General features: G+C 41.4%; 1 pseudogene; it reads left to right on the forward strand.

The window, feature by feature from the left end:
* Window positions 1–19,279: 19,279 nt before the first annotated feature.
* Window positions 19,280–22,132, forward strand: part of LOC125196318 — a 66,806-nt pseudogene continuing 63,953 nt past the window's right edge.

Consider the following 22,132-nt stretch of genomic DNA (forward strand, 5'->3'; position numbering starts at 1 on the left):
CTTATAATGCCATTGACCACTATAATGAGGAAGGGGAGCACTCGCATGCCCAAGTAAGTGGAGTGCCGCCACCAGCGCCGCCCCAACATCGCGAAGAAGAAGAGGAAGTGGAGGGCCATCGCCGCCGGACTCGAGCGAACCGCCGCCGCGAGAGGCCGAATCCTAATGATGAGTTCCAAGCAAACACCTCCGCCCAACTTGGAGACATCTACTCCTACATGCAAAATGTGTCCAACACTTGGGACACCCGTTGGGTGGAGCAACAAAGAGAGAAAGGCTACAACCGCCAAGGGTGGAGGGCTCAAGGCGATTGACGTACGGCGGAGCAACAATTTTGGGAGCAACAAAAGCTAGAAGACGTGCATCGCCGTCAACAAATTGAAGAGCTTCAAAGGAGGGTCGTCGAGGCTCGACAAGAGCGCCAAACCATGAGTGGCGACATCGCCTATCTTATTGGCGCGTTCGACGACCTCAATGCTCGTTTCCCTCCTCCTCTTCAAGATTGAAGAAGTCAAGCTCAATGACTTTAAATAAGCACTTGTATCATGTTTTTGGATAGTTTTAGACAATTTCTTTTTATGCTTTTGACGATTTTTGCTTTAATTCTTAAGTATTTTTGGTTTTAGTTTAATTTTCTGCTTTGAAAAATTTTCGCAGGTTCTGACCCTTACGTGGCTACCACTGCAAGTGCTGCGGCGGTCCGCCACCTGAACGCTTGAACCATCTGACATCGTGCGGCGACTGCCGCGGCGGACCGCCACCTGAGCACAATTTCCAGCGTGATTTTTCGAAATTTTTCGAAATTTTGCCCCGTCCAACCTCTACGCAAAATTTTTCAAGGTATGTTTTCTTTTTAGTAGTTCACTCACGTCCCAACCGACTCTACAAACTTATCTTACATTTTGTTGTAAATAAGTTTGGGGGGATGAAGTGGTGGACCGTGAGTTTTAGGGTTTTCTTTTTGCTTTAAGTTTTTGTTTTTGTTTTTCAAAATCTCGTAGGAGAATTTTGTGTTCTAAAAATATTTTCTTGAATCCATGTCGTCAACTTAACATGAAGAACTTAGAAACACGCAAGCTTAGTTACACACTTTAGATCGAGTTGCCGATGATATTATATTCCATCTATGTTTAAGTGTGGCTTAACGTTTTGATTCGATGGTTTGGTGAAAAGGTGCATAGTTAGTGAATTGCTTGTTTGCCTTGAATCATCCTTATAACTTGTGAGGATTTGAGCCTTAAATCTTTCTTGTGTGATTTATCTGCATTCATGTATATGTTTCTAGAACTTGCTCCTAGTCTGCCTAAAGTTTACATAGTGTTTAAGTTGATTTAGGAGGATGATAGGCCATATTTTCAAGCCTACTTTTATACCTAAATTTTTTGACCCTCTCAAAATTTCAAAATTTTTCCCTTTGGAGCCAATTTTGAGCCTTTAAACCTTTTCTTTGGAAGCCAAAATAATGGGGACAATTCCTTGGGTTAGTCTAGTTTTTATTATCTTTTGTAAAGGAATTGGAGAGATAAGGGGTAAAGTATAAAAGTAGTGTGATTAAATGTAAAGAAAGTACAAGTTGTGAAATAGAAAAATTCGAAATATGTGTGCTTGATTTTAGAAAGGATGCCTATGAAAAAAAAAAAAAGTTGTGAAAGGTTGTGAAAAAAAAAGAAAATCATGGGACTGGAAAGTGAGTTGAAGGAGAAAAATAAATTGTTAATAGTTTCTTGGGGTTTAGAAAAGTGGAGTCACTTTAACTCTACTTGGGATATTTTATTTTTGAGTCACTTTTTAGTCAAATATTCCTCACCTACCAAAGAGCCTACATTACAACCAAAGATAAAGACCTTTCGGACTTTTGATGCTTAATCACATCTAGTGTAGGAGGGATTGGACTTTGAGCAAGCCTATGGTAAACTTTACATAATGCATGATACGGTCGGATTTGAACAAGGCCATTATTTGGTCCGTTTTTTATGTCAAAGTCACTCTACGCGTCCATTATTTGCATATTTCGTCTATTTTGGTATTTTGACGTGTTTTGTGAGAAATATGCATAATTGAGCCGAAAAAGGGAGTCAAAATAGGCTAAAGTTAACAAGACACCTCAAATTAATACCAACGGACTGGCAATTGAACGGTTTAATCTGACCGAATTGGATTAGAGCTTGAAGTACACATGGTGACTTAAAGAGACAGAGAGAGACCGATGGTATTTGGTGGCTAGAGAGCTCCCCCCTTATTGTGATAGAGATGACATATCTCCCCCACTATGCTAATTAAATGGCCTCACTTAATATTATATTGCATGTATTCCTCTCCAAAAAGTTGACAAATGGCATTATAATTGTTGTTCTAGATTTTTCTTCAATCTTCTAGTATATATCCAATTTAAGGGAAACTTTTTGTCTCCTATATAAAATGAATCGGCATTTTTATTTGGAAAAGTATATTCTATCTGAGTATATTTTGGAGTATTATATTTATTATTGCAATTTCTAATGTCAATTTATTTGTTGAAAACATAAATCCCCATTTTTTCTAATTATAATAGCACATTTCGTCTAGGGTCATTTTTGGGATGTTACATTACTGTTCTCCAAATAGTAATTGAGTCTTAGTAGAAGATAGATAGTATGTGTTTACCTTCCCCGTGTTCGATATCCGGTACTGACCTTTGCTATACTATTTCTATTCTATATACTTGCAGATATTAATAGTGCTTAAAAATAGTGCATCAAGTTTTTGGCGCTGTTGCCAGGGAAGACAATTCACTTTGGAGTGATATCTTCAAACAGACAATTTTGCTACTTTGGATTTTAATTGATTTCTTTTTTTATTTTTAATTTTAATTTGTGTTAGTTTTTGTTTCTTGCAGGTCTTGTATGCGAATGCGCTTTGGGAAGGAGAGCCTAGAACCGCTCGATTTAGAACTTGAAAGAACTCGTAGGTGAATAAGGAGTGAAAAAGGATCAGGATCGATGGGTGACAAAACGGACCTTGAAAAGCTGCAGGAGATGGTCCAGATGTTAATGGACGAGAGAGATGCGGAGAGAGTAGCCCGCGAGGCACTGGAAAAGAAGAACAAGGAAATACTACCCGTGATGAACATGTTCAATCATGGGAATACGATTGCTTTTCCCGAAGGTCCTCGTATTGATACTAACAATTTTGAGTTATGCATGACCCTTATATAAATGGTCGAGCAAACTTCTTTTGCAGGTACAGCCGCAGAGGACGCCAACCGCCATCTTTCCAAATTTGTGGAGATCACAAACACTCTTAGGTTAAATGGTGTCAACGATGATGCCATAAGAGTAAGACTCTTTCCCTTTTCATTGATTGATTCTACTAATGAGTGATTTGAGTGTATGCCCCTAGAGAAGGATTCCACATGGAAAGACATCGTAGCTGCCTTCCTCGACAAGTATCACCCGCCAGGCACCATCTTGAAGCTGAAAAGCGAAATATTCCAGTTCATCCAAGGCTATGACGAGCTCCACTATGAAGCGTTTGCTCGTTTCAAAGCTCTCCACCGAAAGTGCCCTAACCACGGTTTCACCGTGGACCATCAGGTAGGAATCCTTTACAACGGATTTAACGAAAAAAATTGTGATATGTTGGATTCATGGGCAAACAGAGGCTTTTTGAGAAGGTCAAGAGAAGATGCAATGACGGTAATCGAGGAATTCGCCATTAACAGCATGGGGTGTTCGAAAGAAAGGCATGCTTCAAGGAGAGTAGCAGCGATAGAAGAGGCCGATGAAAGTTCTTTTGCGAAGGAATTGGCCGAGCTCAAAGTTAGGGTAGACCAAATGGACACATCGAGGACGGAGGATCCGATTCCACCAACCTCCATCATAGTGGTCTTTAAACCCAAAGCTCCTGCCCCGATAGAAGAGGAAGTCAACTACATATAATGAGGTGGTCCCAATAGAAGTTACAATAATAATTATTGCCCTAACCAAGGGGGCGGTAACTTCAATAATTATAAAGGGAACCGACCTCATCCAAATCTCTCTTATTCTAATAATAATTTCTTGCATCCCCCCGCAGGATTTAACGTTAGGAAGTGAGGAGTAGTTTAGCCAATCAAGAAAGAAGAGAAGTATGACCAGGGAATCATGAACATCTTGGAGGTGATTACTTAAGACTTAAAAGTTAATGATACCAAGATCGGAGTGGTGGAAGCTAGGATAAACAGCCTCGAGCTAGGAATGAACAAGATCTCAACTGCCATAGCGAACATCAAAGTGGGGTATATGTAATACTCTATAAGTGGGGACTGCCCAGTCGCCGGCGGACCACCGCCGCCACCGCCACCAAAGTGGGGTATATGTAATACTCTACAATCCATTTTTAACCCGATTTAGTATTATTCGAGCAGTTTTGCACGAATAGAATCAGTATATTATTACATTGTGTTTTCTTGTGCATTTATAAGATGTTTTATAAACATTTAAATGTATAAGAAGCAAACAAAGTCTAAGTCTTTTGCTTAGTAGACCGGTTGTGGGCGTCGTCCACTTTAAGGTAACACGGTCAGATCTATGCAATGCTTTGCAAAAGAAAAAGAAGAATTTCACAACCTAGATCCTTGTCTGGGCCCAAAAAGGAACTTAATATAAATAGGAGAATAAAGGAGATAAAATTATTCATTAATTCATTATGAAAAATTTTGTCCATCTCTCTCTAGAGTAGGGACAATATTTTTCTTATTTTCTCCTCCGTGAGAATTCAGCTCCTCCTCCGTGAGGATATTTCTGTCTTCTTTATTCGAGCCCTAGTATTTTGATAAGATCAGCCCACCCTGATATTGAGATACAGTTCGGGAACCAGAGAGAAGATCTGTGGTCTAGTATTGAAGATCATCACGTGGAGAAGGCGCGAGCAATCGTCGATTCTTTGGAGAATCAAAATCGCATGCAATTATCTGTTTAACATTTGAATTGATTAATCTCATAATCGGTCAAATAGATCTTTATCTGATTAATTTTTCTTGTACAAAGTCATCCATTGTGCAAGGGGCACCAAAACCCCAACAATGTTTACATGCTTCCATCTAGGATGTTATGATACATAAACTTGCACATGATTGTTGATTTTTGGATTTTACTTATGTGAGTGCAAGTTTGAGGGAACCTTTGGATTTTATCTTTTAAGAATATAAATTTTCTTTTGTAGGATTATGGGATCAAAGGAAAAGCCTGAGAATGCGAAGAACTATGGCATTAGCCTTGCCACGGATGAGCAAAAGGCTATGTGGAAGAAGGTGTCGCGAGAGAGACGGCACCCTCAAGATATCCCCACGATTTCCCTTCCAAACTTTGGGGATCATGGAGGATTTTTGGGCATTGTGCGACATGGGCGATGGAAACGGTCTCACTTACATGTTCCAGAGGAAGTGGCCGTCGTTTAGGAAGCTCACTCTTGAGTTTCTTAGCTCGCTCAAGGTCACCAAGGATCGCCGCCACAACGTCCCGCTTAGCATCGACTTCCGCCTAGGCAACCGTTGGCACTCGCTCACCATGGACGAGTTTAGTAGAGTGTTCCATTGTTTCAACCCCAACCCCGAGGAGGATAGTGACTATGATTTTTCCGAGGTTTGGGGCGCGATGACGAATGAGCAAGAGCACGCCGCGGGTTATGCCAAATCTTCATCGATTCGCAACCGCGAGCATGACCCAACTTATGTTTGCAAGTGTCGGTCGGGGAAGTCTCTCCCAAACGGAGCTAAATGTGATGTGGTGGTTACTCACAAGAAGGGATTCGACTATGGAACCCTCTTTACATTTTATGTGGACCGGATCACGAAGAAAGACGGAGGCGTTATTTGTTTTGGGGGTTTGATCACGGCGATTGTTGAACACTTGGGCATATCTCTCGTCGGATTGACGGAAGATGGCGGGGAGCGTTTTATCACTTATGAGGTGCTCTTCTCAGTGAGGTTATTGAAGACCGACTATTGGGGTCAAGGATTTTTCTTGCAAGTGGCGGGGGATCTTTCTCTGTTCCAATCCCACAGTTGACCAAGGACGACGTTTGGGGAGTTTAGGAAGAGGAATATTCCGGCTCGCATCCCCATCTTTGAGCCCGATGTTGACTCCGCCTTCGATGCTTTTGAAAATTATAATGAGGAAGGGGAGCATTCACATGCCCAAGATAGTGGAGTACCCCCACCACCGCCGCCCCAGCATCGCCAAGAAGAAGAAGAAGAAGAGGAAATGGAGGGCCATTGCCGCCAGATTCAAGCAAACCGCCCAATTAGGAGAAATTAGGAGAAATTTACTCCTACATGCAAAACGTGTCCAACACGTGGGACAATCGATGGGCGGAGAAACAAAGGGAGAATGCCTATAACCGCCAAGGATGGACGGCTCAAGGCGATTGGCGCACGGCGGAGCAACAATGTTGGGAGCAACAACGATTGGAAGACGTGCATCGCCGTCGAGAGATTGAAAAGGTCCAACGGAAGGCCGCCGAGTGATACGCTCGCATTTTGCACTATTTTAAGGCCATTTTGTGGTCCGTTTTTAATATCAAAGTTGCATTACATGTCCATTATTTGCATATTTCATCTATTTTAGTATTTTGACATGTATTGTGAGAAATGTGCATATTTGAACCTAAAAACGGAGTTAAAACACAAAGTAGGAAATCTGGAGAGCTTCTCCGGCGACCGCCGCAACACTTTTGGCCACCGCCGGCGCTCAGCGGTGACAAAGACATGCCTGGTGACCGCCGGCAAGTGCGTGGCGACCGCCACAAAGAGTCAGAAGCTTCTGGACTGCGCCCGACGACCGCCGGCCAAGGTGTGGTGGCCCGCCACAAAAATGCGGCGTGCGACAGCTGTCTTCAAACTCAATTTTCCGGCGATACTGAACTCCGATCAGGGATTTCTACACACCATTCTCTTCATCTTGAAAAGAGACTCAAGATGGTACAGGCATCACCTCAATCGGACTTTTGTGGAGAGAGTTATGGCCGTTCTACCAAAGTCGCGCAAAGCTGTCAACTGCAGTCTAGGCGGAAATTTGAAGAAGGAAAGAAGATATTACCTTGTGAAGCGAAATCTTTTCCTTATACTATGGGGAACGAAAATTACATCTTTCCTAATGCTTGGAGGAAACTTATTACCAAATTCAAATCCTTCTCAAGCCTATATATACCCCATAACCCCATTCATACAATTCAACCCTTCCATAGCCCCCAAAAGAGGAGCCTTCATGGCTCCCCCTCCATCCTCCTTCTCTACTCCATAACCTAATTCTTCCACAATTCTTGGAGATTGAAGCAAGGCAAGAGGAGCATGGAGACTTCAAGATTCATCTTTGGGTTTTGTTTGTTTATTTCATGTCTCGTACTTTAATTATTGTTTTAGTTCATCTGTCTATGGATTGCTAAACAATAGAATTTTGAGGTTTGATAGTATTTGACTTTTATGTAGTTCTTTTTATGTTTAATGTTCAGAACTCATTTCCACTTGATTTTTCTTGAACTTTTGTTCGACTAATTGGCCGTTACCTGGATTATTGTCAATCTTTGATCGGTGATAGCTTTGCTTGGTTTATCTTATATGTTCATACAATAATTATGACATGAGTATTGATGCATGATAGTGAGAGATCGTGGTAAAACTCGAGTTGGATGAACGTAGAACTAATTAGAATAACTAAAGAGTCAATGAAATCATTATCCTTGAAATTCCTCTATTTGCCTAATTCTATCTTCTTTGCCCTTATTCTTTTACTTTATTTAATTTTGTTTAGTTTAAAACCCAAAACTTTTGTTTCTCTAGATAGTATTTGACGCTTAGTACATGATAGCCAGTTGCAATTATATTCCCCGTGTTCGATATCCGGTACTGACCTTTAACTATACTAGATCTACCCTGTATACTTGCAGGTAATTTTAGTGCTAATAAAAAGTGCATCAAGTTTTTGGCGCCGTTGCCGGGGAATACTACTTTGGATTATACTGCTTTATTTTCTTTGGTTTATTTTATTTTATTTTATTTTATTTTATTTTATTTTATTTTATTTTTAAAAGTTTATTTTTTTTGGTGATTAGCGATGGGGAAATGGCTAAAGAATTGCCAGCCATGAGAATGAGGATCGAGAAGATCGAGTTGTCTAGAAGAGAGAAAAGTGAAGCTACTACTATGGAGGACATGCACTATGGCCATCAAGGATATCAGAATGGACACTTCAATGAATATTATGACCCTAGTCAGGGGGATCATAATTATAATATTTGTTCTGATTATTTTTATCCTCCGAATTTTTCAAACAATAATGGTGGTTTTGGCAAATCAAATGTAGGTGCAGAAGAGGAAATTAGCGAAAGGGAGCTGCTAATAATCGAATTCATGTTGGGTAAGATGTGGGATGAGCGATGGATTCGGATACAAATCCGAATTGAGAAGCTTGAAGCCATGATTGAGAAGCTTATAGCCTTGATGCTCTCCTTACAAACATCACTTTTCAACATGGCTACACGCTTAGGAATTGAACTTCAGCCACATCAATTTCCACATTACAAGAATGGGGTCCCCATTGATTGTCATCCTAAACAGGGGGCTAATAGTTCTTTTGGTTTTGGTAATCATCCTCATTTTTCATGTAACAATTCTAACAATGCTTTGCAACCATGTCTAGGATTTCCAGGTGAACACCAAAAGATTGATGAGCCCAAAAACCAGATCACTAATGACCTATTGGCATCTTTTATGGAGAACACCAAACAAATCAGCAGGTTGGAGGCCACAGTTGCTACCATTAGCTCCACTGTCATGTCCATGAACACTCAACTTGCCAACATGGCAAGCATGCAGTTCCAAGAAAAGGGAGAACCCACAACCCAGAATGTTGAACCAAATAAAGAAGAGTGCCCGAAAGCTACCCCAATCTTGACTTCTCTTCAACCACAAATTCCTTTATCTTCAGAGAAAATGCCGAAGCTGAATAAGTGGTTTCAAAAATCATTTGATGTGTTTTGCAGGGCACAGAGTAATTCCCAGTTAGCAGCAGCTCTACAACTTGTTCCCAGTTATACCAACATGCTGAAGGAAAAGGTTGATAAGAAAAGAAACTTGAATGATCTTGAAGAAATCCAGTTGTCAGCTAATAGTGGAGACATCATTGTAAACCATCGGGCTGTCAAGCAAAAGCATAAAGATCAGTTCATCATATGGTGTACACTTGGGGAAGCACCATCAGGTAAGGCTTTGTGTGATTTACGTGAGATCATTAATTTAATGCCTTTGTCTCTTTTTGTACAGTTTAACATAGGGAATCTAAAACCATCAACAATCAAGCTGAAAATGGGGGATGAAACAATTTAACATGTTGGTATAGTTGAAGATGTCTTGGTGAAAGTTGACAATTTTATTTTCCTTATAGATTTTTTAGTGGTTAACATGCAGGCAGACAAGAGTCTTGGAAAGCCCTTCTTAGACATGTGCAAAGAAGTAATTGATAGAGTGCAAGAAGAGATTCGAATTAGTGAGAAAGAGGAAAAAAGCATTTGCCGCATTCAAAAGATTATGATAGAACATGAAAAGATGCAAGAAGAAGAAAGGATGTGGAAAGAGGATCAGAGACTACGACAGTCAAGGATTACAAATCCAATAAACTCTGACCCTTCACTAGTAGTTTCAAACGTTAACCATGTTGTGCATGACTTGAATGTTCCTAATAACTGTGCTTCAATGCAGGTACCACCAAAGAAAAAGAAGAAAAAGAGAAGAGCTAAGAAAAAGAGCAAAGAAAAGATGTTGACAACTCTAGTGGGACAACATTTTAGACATGGCTGAATGGTGGATGAAAAAGATTGAAGGAATAATGGGAGTGGTGATTGGAAAAATTCAAGAACACACATGCACTTCCACAAGACCACCTTGAGCAAGATAGACATGTCAAGCTAAAGACTATAAAAGAGCGCTTGTTGGTTTTGGTTTAATTTTGTGTATTTAAAAATTTTCCGCAGGTTCTGACCCTTACGTGGCGAACGCCGCATACACTGCGGCGGTCCGCCATCTGAATGCTGGAATTGTCTGAGATCGTGCGGCGACCGCCGGAGAGGCCACGGCGGCCCGCCACCTGGGCAAAGTCTCCAGCGCGATTTTTCAAAATTTTTTGAATTTTCGCCCCGTCAAACATCTACGCGAAATTTTTCAAAGTATGTTTTCTTTCTAGTAGTTCACTCACGTCCCTACCGACTCTACAAACTTATTTTACACTTTGTTGTAAATAAGCTTGGTGATGAAGCGGTGGACCGTGAGCTTAGGTTTATGTTTTAGGGTTTTCTTTTTGCTTTAAGTTTTAGTTTTTATTTTTGTTTTTCAAAACCCCGTAGGAGAATCTTGTGTGCTAAAAATGTTTTCTTGAATCCATGTCGTGAACTTAACATGAAGAACTTAGAAACACGCATGCTTAGGGACACACTTTAGACCGAGTTTCCGATGATATTACATTTTATCTATGTTTAAGTGTGGCAAAACGTTTTGATTTGATAGTTTGGTGAAAAGGTGCATAATTAGTGAATTGCTTGTTCGCCTTGATTCATGCTTATACCTTGTGAGGATTTGAGCCTTAATTTCATTCTTGTGTGATTTATCTGCATTAATGTATTTGTTTCTATAACTCGCTCTTAGTCTTGCCTAAGTTTACATAGTGTTTAAGTTGATCTAGGAGGATGATTGACCATCTTTTCTTAGCCTACTTTTATACCTATATTTTTCAACCCTCTCAAATTTTGAAAATTTTTCCCTTTGGAGCCAATTTTGAGCCTTTAAGCCTATTCTTTGGAAGCCAATATAAAGGGGACAATTCCTTGGGTTATTTAGTTTTGGTTATCTTATTTTGTAAAGGGATTGGAGAGATAAGGAGGAAAGTATAAAAAAAGTAGTGTGCTTAAATGTAAAGAAAGTGCAAGTTGTGAAATGGTGAAAATTCTAAATATGTGCTTGATTCTAGAAAGGATGCGTATGAATAAGAAAGAAAGAAAAAAAAAGAAAAAAAGAAAAAATGTGAAAGGTTGTGAAAAAGAAAAAAAAAGAAAAGATTGGTAAGTGAAAAGAAATATAGACAAAGTCTAAGTTTACTGAGATTGGAATCGTTGGTTGAGTGCTAAGTTTGATGAGGTAGAAATTGATCACTTTTGCTATATTTGGGTTTAGTCACTTTTTAGCCAAATTTTCATCACCTACCAAAGAACCTACATTACAACCAAAGATAAAGACCTTTCGGACTTTTGATGCTTAATCACATCTAGTAAAGGAGGGATTAGACTTTGAGCAAGCCTATGGTAAACTTTGCATGATGCATGATTTGGGTGCTTATAACCACATTACCTTTATACACTTTGAGAATGAGAGAACACTTCCCATCTTTGGAAGTTTGCCACATGTGAGTGCATGAATTCAAGGTGTTCCACGAGTTAGTAATGAAAGTGCACTAATAAGCCTTGCTTGATTTGATTGCGTTAATACATGCTTAATCTGTTCTGTCATCTTTTGAGGCAATTATGACGTCTAGTCCTTGTGCATTCCGTGCGCCTATTATTGTGTCTTTATTGTTTTGTTCGAGGACAAACAAAAATGTAAGTTTGGGGGAGTTGATACGCTCGGATTTTGCACTATTTTAAGGCCATTATTTGGTCCGTTTTTTATGTCAAAGTCACTCTACACGTCCGTTATTTGCATATTTTTTCTATTTTGGTATTTTGACGTGTTTTGTGAGAAACGTGCATAATTGAGCCGAAAAAGGGAGCCATAACACAAAGTCTCGGAAATCTGGAGTCAGACGGCGACCGGCGACCGCCGGTGCCCCGTAGGCAGATCAATGCAGCGGTCCGCCTCGGAAAAATATGCTTGGAAGAGAAGTCTCGTTCGGCGACCGCCGGAAGTCGTGCGGTGGTCCGCCGCCGAGGGAACAGACTCTCTGGAGTCCAACGCGGCGACCACCGGCCAAGGTGCGGCGGCCCGCCGGAGAAAGGCGGCGAATCCGATAAGCCCTAGGTTTACACCCATATTTACCATATTTTGGATATCTTTTCCTTCTACAACAAGGATTGGCTTACCCCTAGATTTACGCCCATATTTATCTTACTATCGTTATCTTCGTCTTTGAAATAGCTTCGCGTGCATATCTTGTACGCCTCAATCGTAACTCGGATGAAGAAGTTATGGCCATTTGATGAAGGCTACGACCTTTGTGCGACCTTATACTATCATAATGGCCATAACTTCTTCATCCGAGTTCCGATTGAGGCGTACAAGGTACCCACGCGAAGCTATTTCAAAGACGAAGATAACGATAGTAAGATAAAAAAAATTGGACATTGTCTTAATAGGAAACGGACAGTTTGAATCTGACCGGAAAACCTGACATGGGAAAATGGCAACCGACAATAAAGTTCGTGACATTACACGAACATTTTAATGTTCGTGGGAAAAATCAGAATTCATGGAAAGTTGGTGACTTTAAAAAAAGTTACCCCAAAATTTAACTAGTAATTTCATTCATAAAAATATGCTTATTATATTGAATTCTCTTGTAAAATGTTCCTCATGTACTCTGAAATGGATTAACCAAATTTTCACTATTATATCCATACATACATATTCAAAAGCATACTTTCTATAGTCAATTTAAATCATAAAAATGCGTGTATCCCCAACCCAACTTTAGTTTATTTATGTTCATCCCTTTGGAAAGTTATACTTTGGAATTAGTACTCAAAACATGCTTAAAATTCCTTCTGGATTACATATTCATCAAAAGCGTATGGATTAAAACCACCTTTGAGTATCTACCATAAGTGCTAAAAATGGAGGATATGAAACTTAGTGATATATGAATGTTCATACTACAAAAATAGGCTAAAGTTAACGAGATACCTCAAATTAATACCAACGGACTTGCAATTGAACGGTTTAATCTGACCGAATTGGAGTAGAGCTTGAAGTACACATGGTGACTTAAAGAGACAAAGAGAGACCGATGGTATTTGGTGGCCAGAAAGCTCCCCCCTTTTTGTGATAGAGATGACATATCTCCCCCACTATGCTAATTAAATGACCTCACTTAATATTATATTGCATGTATTCCTCTCCAAAAAGTTGACAAATGGCATTATAATAGTTGTTCTAGATTTTTCTTCAATCTTCTAGTATATATCAGATTTAAGGGAAAATTTTTGTCTCCTACGTAAAATGAATCGGCATTTTTATTTGGAAAAGTATATTCTATCTGAGTATATTTTGGAGTATTATATTAATTATTGCAATTTGTAATGTCAATTTATTTGTTGTAAACATAAATCCTCAATTTTTCTAATTATAATAGCACATTTCGTCTAGGGTCATTTTTGGGATATTACATTTCGCTTCTCCAAATAGTAATTGAGTCTTAGTAGAAGGTAGACAGTATGTATTTTCCTTCTCCGTGTTCGATATCCGGTACCGACCTTTGGCTATACTATTTCTATTCTATATACTTGCAGGTATTAATAGTGCTAAAAAATAGTGCATCAAGTTTTTGGCGCTGTTGCCGGGGAAGACAATTCACTTTGGAGTGATATCTTCAAACGGACAATTTTGCTGCTTTGGATTTTAATTGCTTTCTTTTTTTATTTTTAATTTTAATTTGTTTTAGTTTTTGTTTCTTACAGGTTTTGTATGCGAATGCGCTTTGGGAAGGACAACCTAGAACCGCTCGATTTAGAACTTGAAAGAACTCGTAGGTTAATAAGGAGTGAAAAAGGATTAGGATCGATGGGTGACAAAGCGGACCTCGAAAAGCTGCAGGAGATGGTCCATATGTTTATGGATGAGAGAGATGCAGAGAGGGCAGCCCGCGAGGCACTGGAAAAGAAGAACAAAGAAATACTACCCGTGCTGAACATGTTCAATCATGGGAATACGATTACTTTTCCCGAAGGTCCTCTTATTGATACTAACAATTTCGAGTTACGCATTACCCTTGTACAAAGGGCCGAGCAAACTCCTTTTGCAGGTAGAGCCGCAGAGGACGCCAACCGCCATCTCTCCAAATTTGTGGAGATCGCAAACACTCTCAAGTTAAATGGTGTCGACGACGATGCCATAAGGGTAAGACTCTTTCCCTTTTCATTGACTGATTTTACTAAAGAGTGATTTGAGTGTATGCCCCTAGAAAAGGTTTCCACATGGAAGGACATCGTAGCTGCCTTCCTCGACAAGTATCACCCGCCAGGCACCATCTTGAAGCTAAAAAGCGAAATCTTCCAGTTCATCCAAGGCCATGACGAGCCCCTCTACGAGGCATTTTCTCGTTTCAAAGCTCTCCACCGAAAGTTCCCTAACCACGGTTTCACCATGGACCATCAGGTAGGAATCCTTTACAACGGATTTAACGAAAAAATTTGTGCTATGTTGGATTCAGGGGCCGATAAGGTTAATTTCATGCATTGGTTATAGGGATAAATTTTGTGATTTCCTGGGTTTAACAAGGTTTTATAAGCCAGGTGTGTAGAGAAATCGCCAGCCCCAGGAAAAAAGACGAAGATTGCCTGGAAGAAGAAGCTGGCGGGAAAAGTAAGCAGAAGAAGGAAGAGTTACTAGACTAAGGAGCATCCAATTGGAGGAAAAATGGGAATCACAAGAACAGTCTAGAAGCTCTACCCCTCCTATAAATAAGAGCACGCGATCAACATGAAGATATCTCTTTTTCCACTTCGGCTCTTAGCTTATCTTTTTCACTTTTCTCTACACACACTTGAGGGGAATCATTCTGGGGAGTTCACGTTCGGATCTAGTTGAGGTGTAACACGTCTCTACGGAGGCAAAGATACAATCCTTTACTGCTTTCTATTTACATTTCGTATTTCCGTGAGTCTTCACTGTTCGAAGCTCGGTTATGCTTGTTATTGTCCCGTTGGATATTTCATATTTTGCGATGGAGATTGCTATTTTGGTTTCAGTTATGATATTGTCCTTTTATTTGTTTGTTTTGGTGGATATTGTTGGTTGATTTGATTTTGGAGTTTGAATTGCGTGGAGATTTGTAAGTTGATCGGTTGAATCTAGTTGAATCTGTGAAGATCGGAGATGGAAATGGTGTTTGATTGTTGTGGATGGCTTGGATCCGGAGTGGATGAAGCATCTGACGTGTAGAACTATTCGCATTTGCATGGTTGTAGTATTTTGAATTCTATTTACTTGCTTGCCTCGTCTAGTAGTCATGGATCTGTGTTAGCTTCAATAGTTCTTTGAGTCAATCGGTTTAATTTTGTTCGCCCTGTTTCGTGATAAAAGTTAGAGAAGATGATGTCGCTTTAGTTAGTCCTTTAGTTAGTTGATTTGCAGTTTTTTCCGTCGTACTATGTCGTTTTAGGAAATTGTCCCCACGTTTCGCTTTTCGTCTGTCTAGGCTAGCTTAGGAAGTCATTTACCCAGTCAAGTAGTTATTTCAAATACTTTCAGTCATTATGCATGTCCCTGCCTAGATCTAGTTGTTAGAATAGAGTATTATATTTACCCAGTCTAGGAATTAAAGCTCAACCCCGAAAATTGCGTGGTAGCAGCCAAAAAATAGCTTCTAGGTCTTTGAGCATGTTTTCTTACACATCTGTCTCTGTGGATTCGATCCCTGCTTCCCTGTACTAATCTTTTTAGCTATAGCGGGTTGAGGGTTTTGAAGGGTGAAGGAAGTGATTGTGTGCCCAACGACAGTTTACCCAAGGATTCTCTGAGTTCCTAGACCTGGTGTCTAGTGGATTATCCGGATCGGGAGATTTAATTTCAAACACACCTCACTGACTTTTCGACACTCTTCAAATGGCTCCGTTGCCGGGGATGGATAGCGTAGTTTGTTTACGTGTTTAAAGATTCGGTGTATATAGTTTTAATTTCTTTTATTTGTTTCTTTTCCGGTCAGTTTATGAGCAAGTGCTCACGATTTGGAAACTGGAGTAACCCATCTGGGTCGAGGGACGCTCAAGTCAGGTGGCAGGTTAAGGAATCAATATCCACAGTCACCACCAGATCAGGGTTTACGATAGTAGATCCATTTCGTTACGAATCAGAAAGTGAGAAGGAGTGGAATTTGTGAAGAGGAGAAGACCCGAAGTCATCTACAGAAACAGTTCACTCCAAAACAGAGGAGGAGGCAGACGTAGATATGGCACACCTGGAGGATCCTGATCCGGAGATCGGTTCACTCACCGCGCATCTGGATGGTGAATCCGCCCATGCCATAGTCTCGAATCAGCGACAGAGATCTATTGATATTAAGACAAACGTGCTGGGTGTTTTACCTATATTCTCTGGACTAAGGAATGAATGTCCTTACGAATTCCTAAACGAGTTTAGTAAGCTGTGCAGCATCCAAAAACGACCCAACGATGCCACTGAGGAGGACTACCACCTGCGTGCAATCCCATTTGCCCTTAAAGGGGAGGCCAATACTTGGCTGCTGAGGCTTCCACCTGACTCGATCAACACATGGAAGGATTTCAAACTAGAATTCTTGGACTATTTCTTCCCGTCCAACAAAACAAATGCCTTAAAGAAGGAGATTCAGGAATGTAAGCAGGACTACGATGAGTCCTTGAGCCAATACTGGTCTCGGTTCAAGGGGTTGCTCGACGCTTGTCCTAATCACAGGATGATGGAGGCTGAAACCTTTTACTTGTTCTATGAAGGAGCTAATCCTGAGTCTAAGGACTTAATGAATTCCTCGAGCGGGGGGAATTTTACCAAGAACAAGGCAAGCGAAGCACGTGAGATCTTGGGAAGGCTGATTGATGCAAAAAAAAGGCATACGACCACCCACGTATCATGAGGAGAGGTTCAGCTGATGCAATTAAGGAACAAGAAGTAGAAGGAGTCGGGGACAGGATAGATCGGTTGGAGAAGGCACTTCTGAGTGCAATTGAGAAAAAGAATTCTCCTACCTCGCAGGAGAAAGAGAAACCGCCAGGTCCAGAGGAAAATCAACTTCAACTCTATAATGGCCCACCGTCCGATGGAGAGTTCCAAGCCCAGGTGAATGCAGTGGGGAATTAGAATACTAGCTGGAATCAGTGGAAGATTAAGGAGGCACCATGGACAGACAACCCCTCTTTCAGGTGGACAGATGTGAACCAACAGCTCCAGCTACAGTACCCAGGTCCAGTAGAGGTCTAGCAGAATGGCCTAACCGCAGTTAGGACCGACCATAGCATAATTCGAACTGGTCGGGGAAGAATCAGGAAGGGCCAAACAATTGGGGTTATCGCAATCAAGGGGATCAACCTAATTGGAACAACAGGAACCAGAGTTATCAACGGAGTTCTTATGTGCCACCATACCAGAGGAACGCCACTGGAAACAATCAGAATTTCCAGCACTCACACCAGGGAAATCAAGGGACAGGGAGCCAGTTCGGTAACAATCAAGGAGGTCAAGGGAACTATCGCCCGAATCAGGGGTGTGGACCGAGCCACAATCAGGGGTCAAGTTCAAATCAACCGAACTATAAGCCTCCGAGGAATCTGGATGATATGGTACACGACCTAGTCAGCTCCCAAGAACACATGCAGAACAATATGCGGGCAAACAATGATGTGGTACACAAAATTCAAGATGCAGAACAAGAACAAAAGTCTGCTATGGATATGTTGGCCAAGCAAATTTCGCAATTGGCCACTTCGTTGAATGAGATGAGGGGACACGAGGTAAGGATACCAGCTTTAGTGAAACCACCTGACCGGGCAAATATCAGTCAGATCACTCTAAGGTCAGGACGGGGCTATGAGGGTCTAGTAATGATAGATGATGAGAGTACACCTCCTATGACAAGCTAGGAAGACAGGAAACTGACCACCGATCAAGGGGATGCTGAGATAAGGAACACCAGGGTAGAAGATGGCCTTCAAATGGGTGATCTGGAGAAACCACTACCTCGTATGGTTGACCCATTTTTCTTAGACCCAGAGCCTGGATTGGAGATTGAGGAAAGAAGGAAAGAAGTTGGAGAATCTTCCGTCCGGGGTCCAGCGGGAAAGTTGAAGCGCATGAAGCCATTTCCTCACCGAGGGGAAGCTAAGAAGAAGAAGGATGACAACGAGGACTTCATGGAGATCTTCGGCAAACTGGAAATCTACCTACCCTTCCTACAAGCTTTGAAGCTGCCTACATTCAGTAAATTCATTATGGAGTTCATAGCGGGTAAAACTAAGCCCGACGGGAAGATAGTAATTGGAAAAAATGTGTCGGTTGTGATACAGAAAAGGAGGTAGCAGGGTGGTGTGAAACCCTATTAACTCAGAACCTGACAGACGAACAGATCAATGAAGCGATCATGGCGTTCTGCCAACAACCATTGTCATTCGAGTCCACGGGATCTGTTCAAGTGAAGAGCCCAGATGAGGGAACTGACTTGGATGAAATAGCAATCAGAGGCCTGGAGAAAAATCCCCTGCCCCAGGAAGCCATCACACCAAAGAAGGAGCTGAAGAAACTGCCCGAGACCCTAAAATATGCCTACCTTGGGGAGGATGAAACATTCCCAGTAATAATCAACAGCCACTTGACAGCGGAGCAGGAGAACGATCTACTGGAAGTAATCCGAAGAAAAAAGAAAGCCATAGGATGGACTCTCTCCGACCTGGTGGGAATTAGCCCAGACCTTTGTATGCATCACATCCGACTGGAAGAAGGGGCAAAGGCTCATAGAGATCCACAGCGTAAGCTAAACCCAAACATGAGGAAAGAGGTTCTGAAGGAAGTATTGAAGTTGATGACCTTGCGTATTATTTACTCTATTCCAGATAGTGAATGGGTTAGCCCAGTTCACATGATGCCAAAGAAGTCAGGAATACAAGTGATAGAGAACAACAAGAATGAATTGGTACCTACTAGATTGGTGACTGGATGGAGGATGTGCATTGATTACCGGAAGCTTAATGAAGCCACCAAGAAGGACCATTTTCCTTTACCCTTCATTGATCAGATGTTGGAGAGATTGGCTAGGAAGCAATACTTTTGCTTCCTAGACGGATACACTGGATACTTCAAGATTTATGTGGATTCTTCTATATGCATATAGAAGAATACCGTTTGGTTTATGCAATGCACCGAGCACATTGCAGCATTGTATGATGAGCATATTCTCTGATTTGTTGGAAGTGTGTATTGAAATCTTTATGGATGATTTCACGGTGAAATTCCTTTGATGCGTGCTTGGCCAATTTAGATCTGGTATTGAGAAGATGCCAGGAGAAGAATCTAGTCCTAAATTTCGAGAAATGTCATTTCATGGTGCCAGAACGAATAGTCTTAGGTAATGTGGTTTCTGAGAGAGGGATTCAAGTGGATAAGGCCAAGGTAGATGTGATCTCGAAGCTACCCTACCCACGAATCAAAAGGAAGTTAGAGGGTTCTTGGGTCATGCAGGGTTTTATAGAAGATTCATCAAGGACTTCGCAAAGATTGCCCAGCCACTTACGCATCTCTTGCACAATGCTGTGAAGTTTGATTTTGATGAAGGTTGCAAGAAGGCTTTCCAATTGTTGAAGGATAGGCTTGTCTTTGCCCCAATAATCAGAGCACCAGATTGGAACTACCCTTTTGAGGTGATGTGCGATGCAAGTGATTTTGCGGTAGGAGTGGTCCTAGGCCAGAAGATCGACGGGAAAAGCTATGTCATTTTCTATGCCTCGAAGGCCCTCAACCAGGCTCAGAAGAACTATGATACCACAGAAAAGGAGATGTTAGCAGTGGTATACTCATTCGAGAATTTTTGACCATACTTGTTAGGGTCGAAGGTGATAGTTTACACTGATCACACAGCCATCATGTATCTCCTGGCCAAGAGAGAGTCTAAACCAAGGTTGATTAGGTGGGTGCTATTATTGCAAGAATTTGACTGGGAAGTAAAGGATAAAAAGGGGACGGAGAACAAAGTTGCAAATCATTTAAGTCGAATATTCCAAGGGACACAGACGAAGCTATATCTGATGCCTTCCCCAAGGAACATCTTTATTGTTTATGGAAATCTGCTAGACCTATTAACTGGGAAGCAGTGTTGGCAGTAACAGGTCTAGGAACATCAGACAAAGGGAAGCATCCGTGAAATGTAGAGTCATGGTTCGCTGACCTGGCTAATTACTTAGTCACAAGAGAAATGCCAGGTTCCCAAGAAATTTCCCGGGCCCAGAGAATGAAGTTGAAGAGTGAAGCCAAATACTACTTTTGGGATGATCCCTACCTCTGGAAGATGTGCTCAGACCAGGTAATCCAACGATGCATTCCATAGTGGGAATAAAAGGATGTCCTAAACCACTGCCATGCCTTAGCCTGTGAAGGTCATTTTGGACCTAGGAAAACTGCCAGAAAAGTTTTGGATAGTGGATTCTATTGGCCAACCCTAAATAAGGATGCTTTTGAATATTGTCAAGTCTGTGAAAGATGTCAACTAACCGGAGGGAACGCATTTCTGCAACCGCACCACAGAGGCTTTGATGAGGAAATACGGTGTGCATCATCGGTTGTCTACACCATATCACCCCCAATCAAATGGTCAAGCTGATGTCTCGAATAGGGAAATCAAAAGCATTTTGGAAAAAACGGTGAACACCACGAGGAAAGATTGGAGTAATCACCTCGACGATGCTCTATAGGCGTACAGGACTGCTTACAAAACACCAATCGGGATGTCACCTTATAGGTTGGTGTTCGGGAAAATGTGTCATCTGCCTGTGGAAGTGGAACATAAAGCTTATTTGGCCGTTCAAGAGATGAATATGAGGGCGTCGGCCTGTGAAGAAGAACAAAAACTCTAACTACAAGAACTGGAGGAACTGAGGCTAGAGGCCTTTGACTCAGCCATGTGGTATAAAGAAAGAACAAAGCTCTGGCACGATTAGAGCCTCCAAGTCAAGGAACTTCGAGTAGGGCAGAAAATACTTCTTTTTCAATCTCAGCTGAAGCTAGTGCCTGAAATCCAAGTGGAAAGGACCATACACGATCGTTGGCCTTCGAGCAAATGGAGCAGTGGAGATTCAAGGAAGCGCCCCAAATTCTGTTCCTTTCTTAGTCATTGGACACATGGTGAAGGTATATAGAGATAATGCAGATCTGCATGTGGTGGAAGAAACGCCACTACATGCATCTGCTATTATTTTTTAATTGGTCAGGAAAATGGATATTCTCAATGAATTCCTAGGTCAGGTAAAATGAGGATACTCATTTGCAATTGTAAATAGTCTAGTTGTTTTCTAATACAAGAAAATCAAAACAAATTAATTTTTTTTTTTAAATCTTCCAAAAATATTTTTCGAAGCACCAAACTCTCTAGGGAAATTATTTTGTCACGCATGATCTCCGACCCGATAATTTGGTGTTTCATTTCATTTTTTTTAGGAATTGTGAGTTGCTAGGGGGAGGAAGAGTTTTCGCAATGAGAATTTGGAGGGAAGGCGGTTCTTTTCGAATTTCGAATTCCGCTTTTCGAGGGGACGTACGGTTGCTTACATCATCACGCAACCGTTCGCCTGCCATTCTGAAAAGCCCAGAGATTTTTTTCAAATCAGAAATTAATCGGTCTTTTCTCTCTCTACTCTCACAATTCTCTCTCTCAGAAGTCTTTTCACCAAATTTCTTCAAACTCTAACCAGAATTTACCCTAGAAACTGTGAGTTTTGCAGAAAAATCATGAAGAAAGCACAGGATACCATCGCGAAGAAGGGAAACCCTTCTACCAAACCACCGTCTGGTGAGTCGTCCAGAAATCTGTCGGCTCAGGCGACTTTTCCAGTCATGGATATATGCTCTGAGTGGGTTGCACCCGCAATACCGGAGCCCACTGTCGTCAGTAACCCTGAAGAAGAGGCGTTCATAAAGGAGTTGGAGGAGAAATTGGCGGAAAGGAGGAGGCCATGAAACTCTTCTCTCGCTTCTCAGCATTCCTCCAACAACCACAAACGATTCCTGACAAATCGACGGCGCAACCACCGAGTTCACACCCAGAAGGATCCCAAACCCTAGATCTGGCACGTACAGAGACTAGGCCAAACCCAGACATCGAAGAACAGGGAAAGAGTGGTGGCGGAACTGTGGAGAAGAGCGTCTGTGGTTTTGCGGACGAGATTGACAGGATGGCGGTGGATC

This window comes from Salvia hispanica, chromosome 1 (assembly GCF_023119035.1).
Source record: "Salvia hispanica cultivar TCC Black 2014 chromosome 1, UniMelb_Shisp_WGS_1.0, whole genome shotgun sequence".
NCBI lineage: Eukaryota > Viridiplantae > Streptophyta > Magnoliopsida > Lamiales > Lamiaceae > Salvia > Salvia hispanica.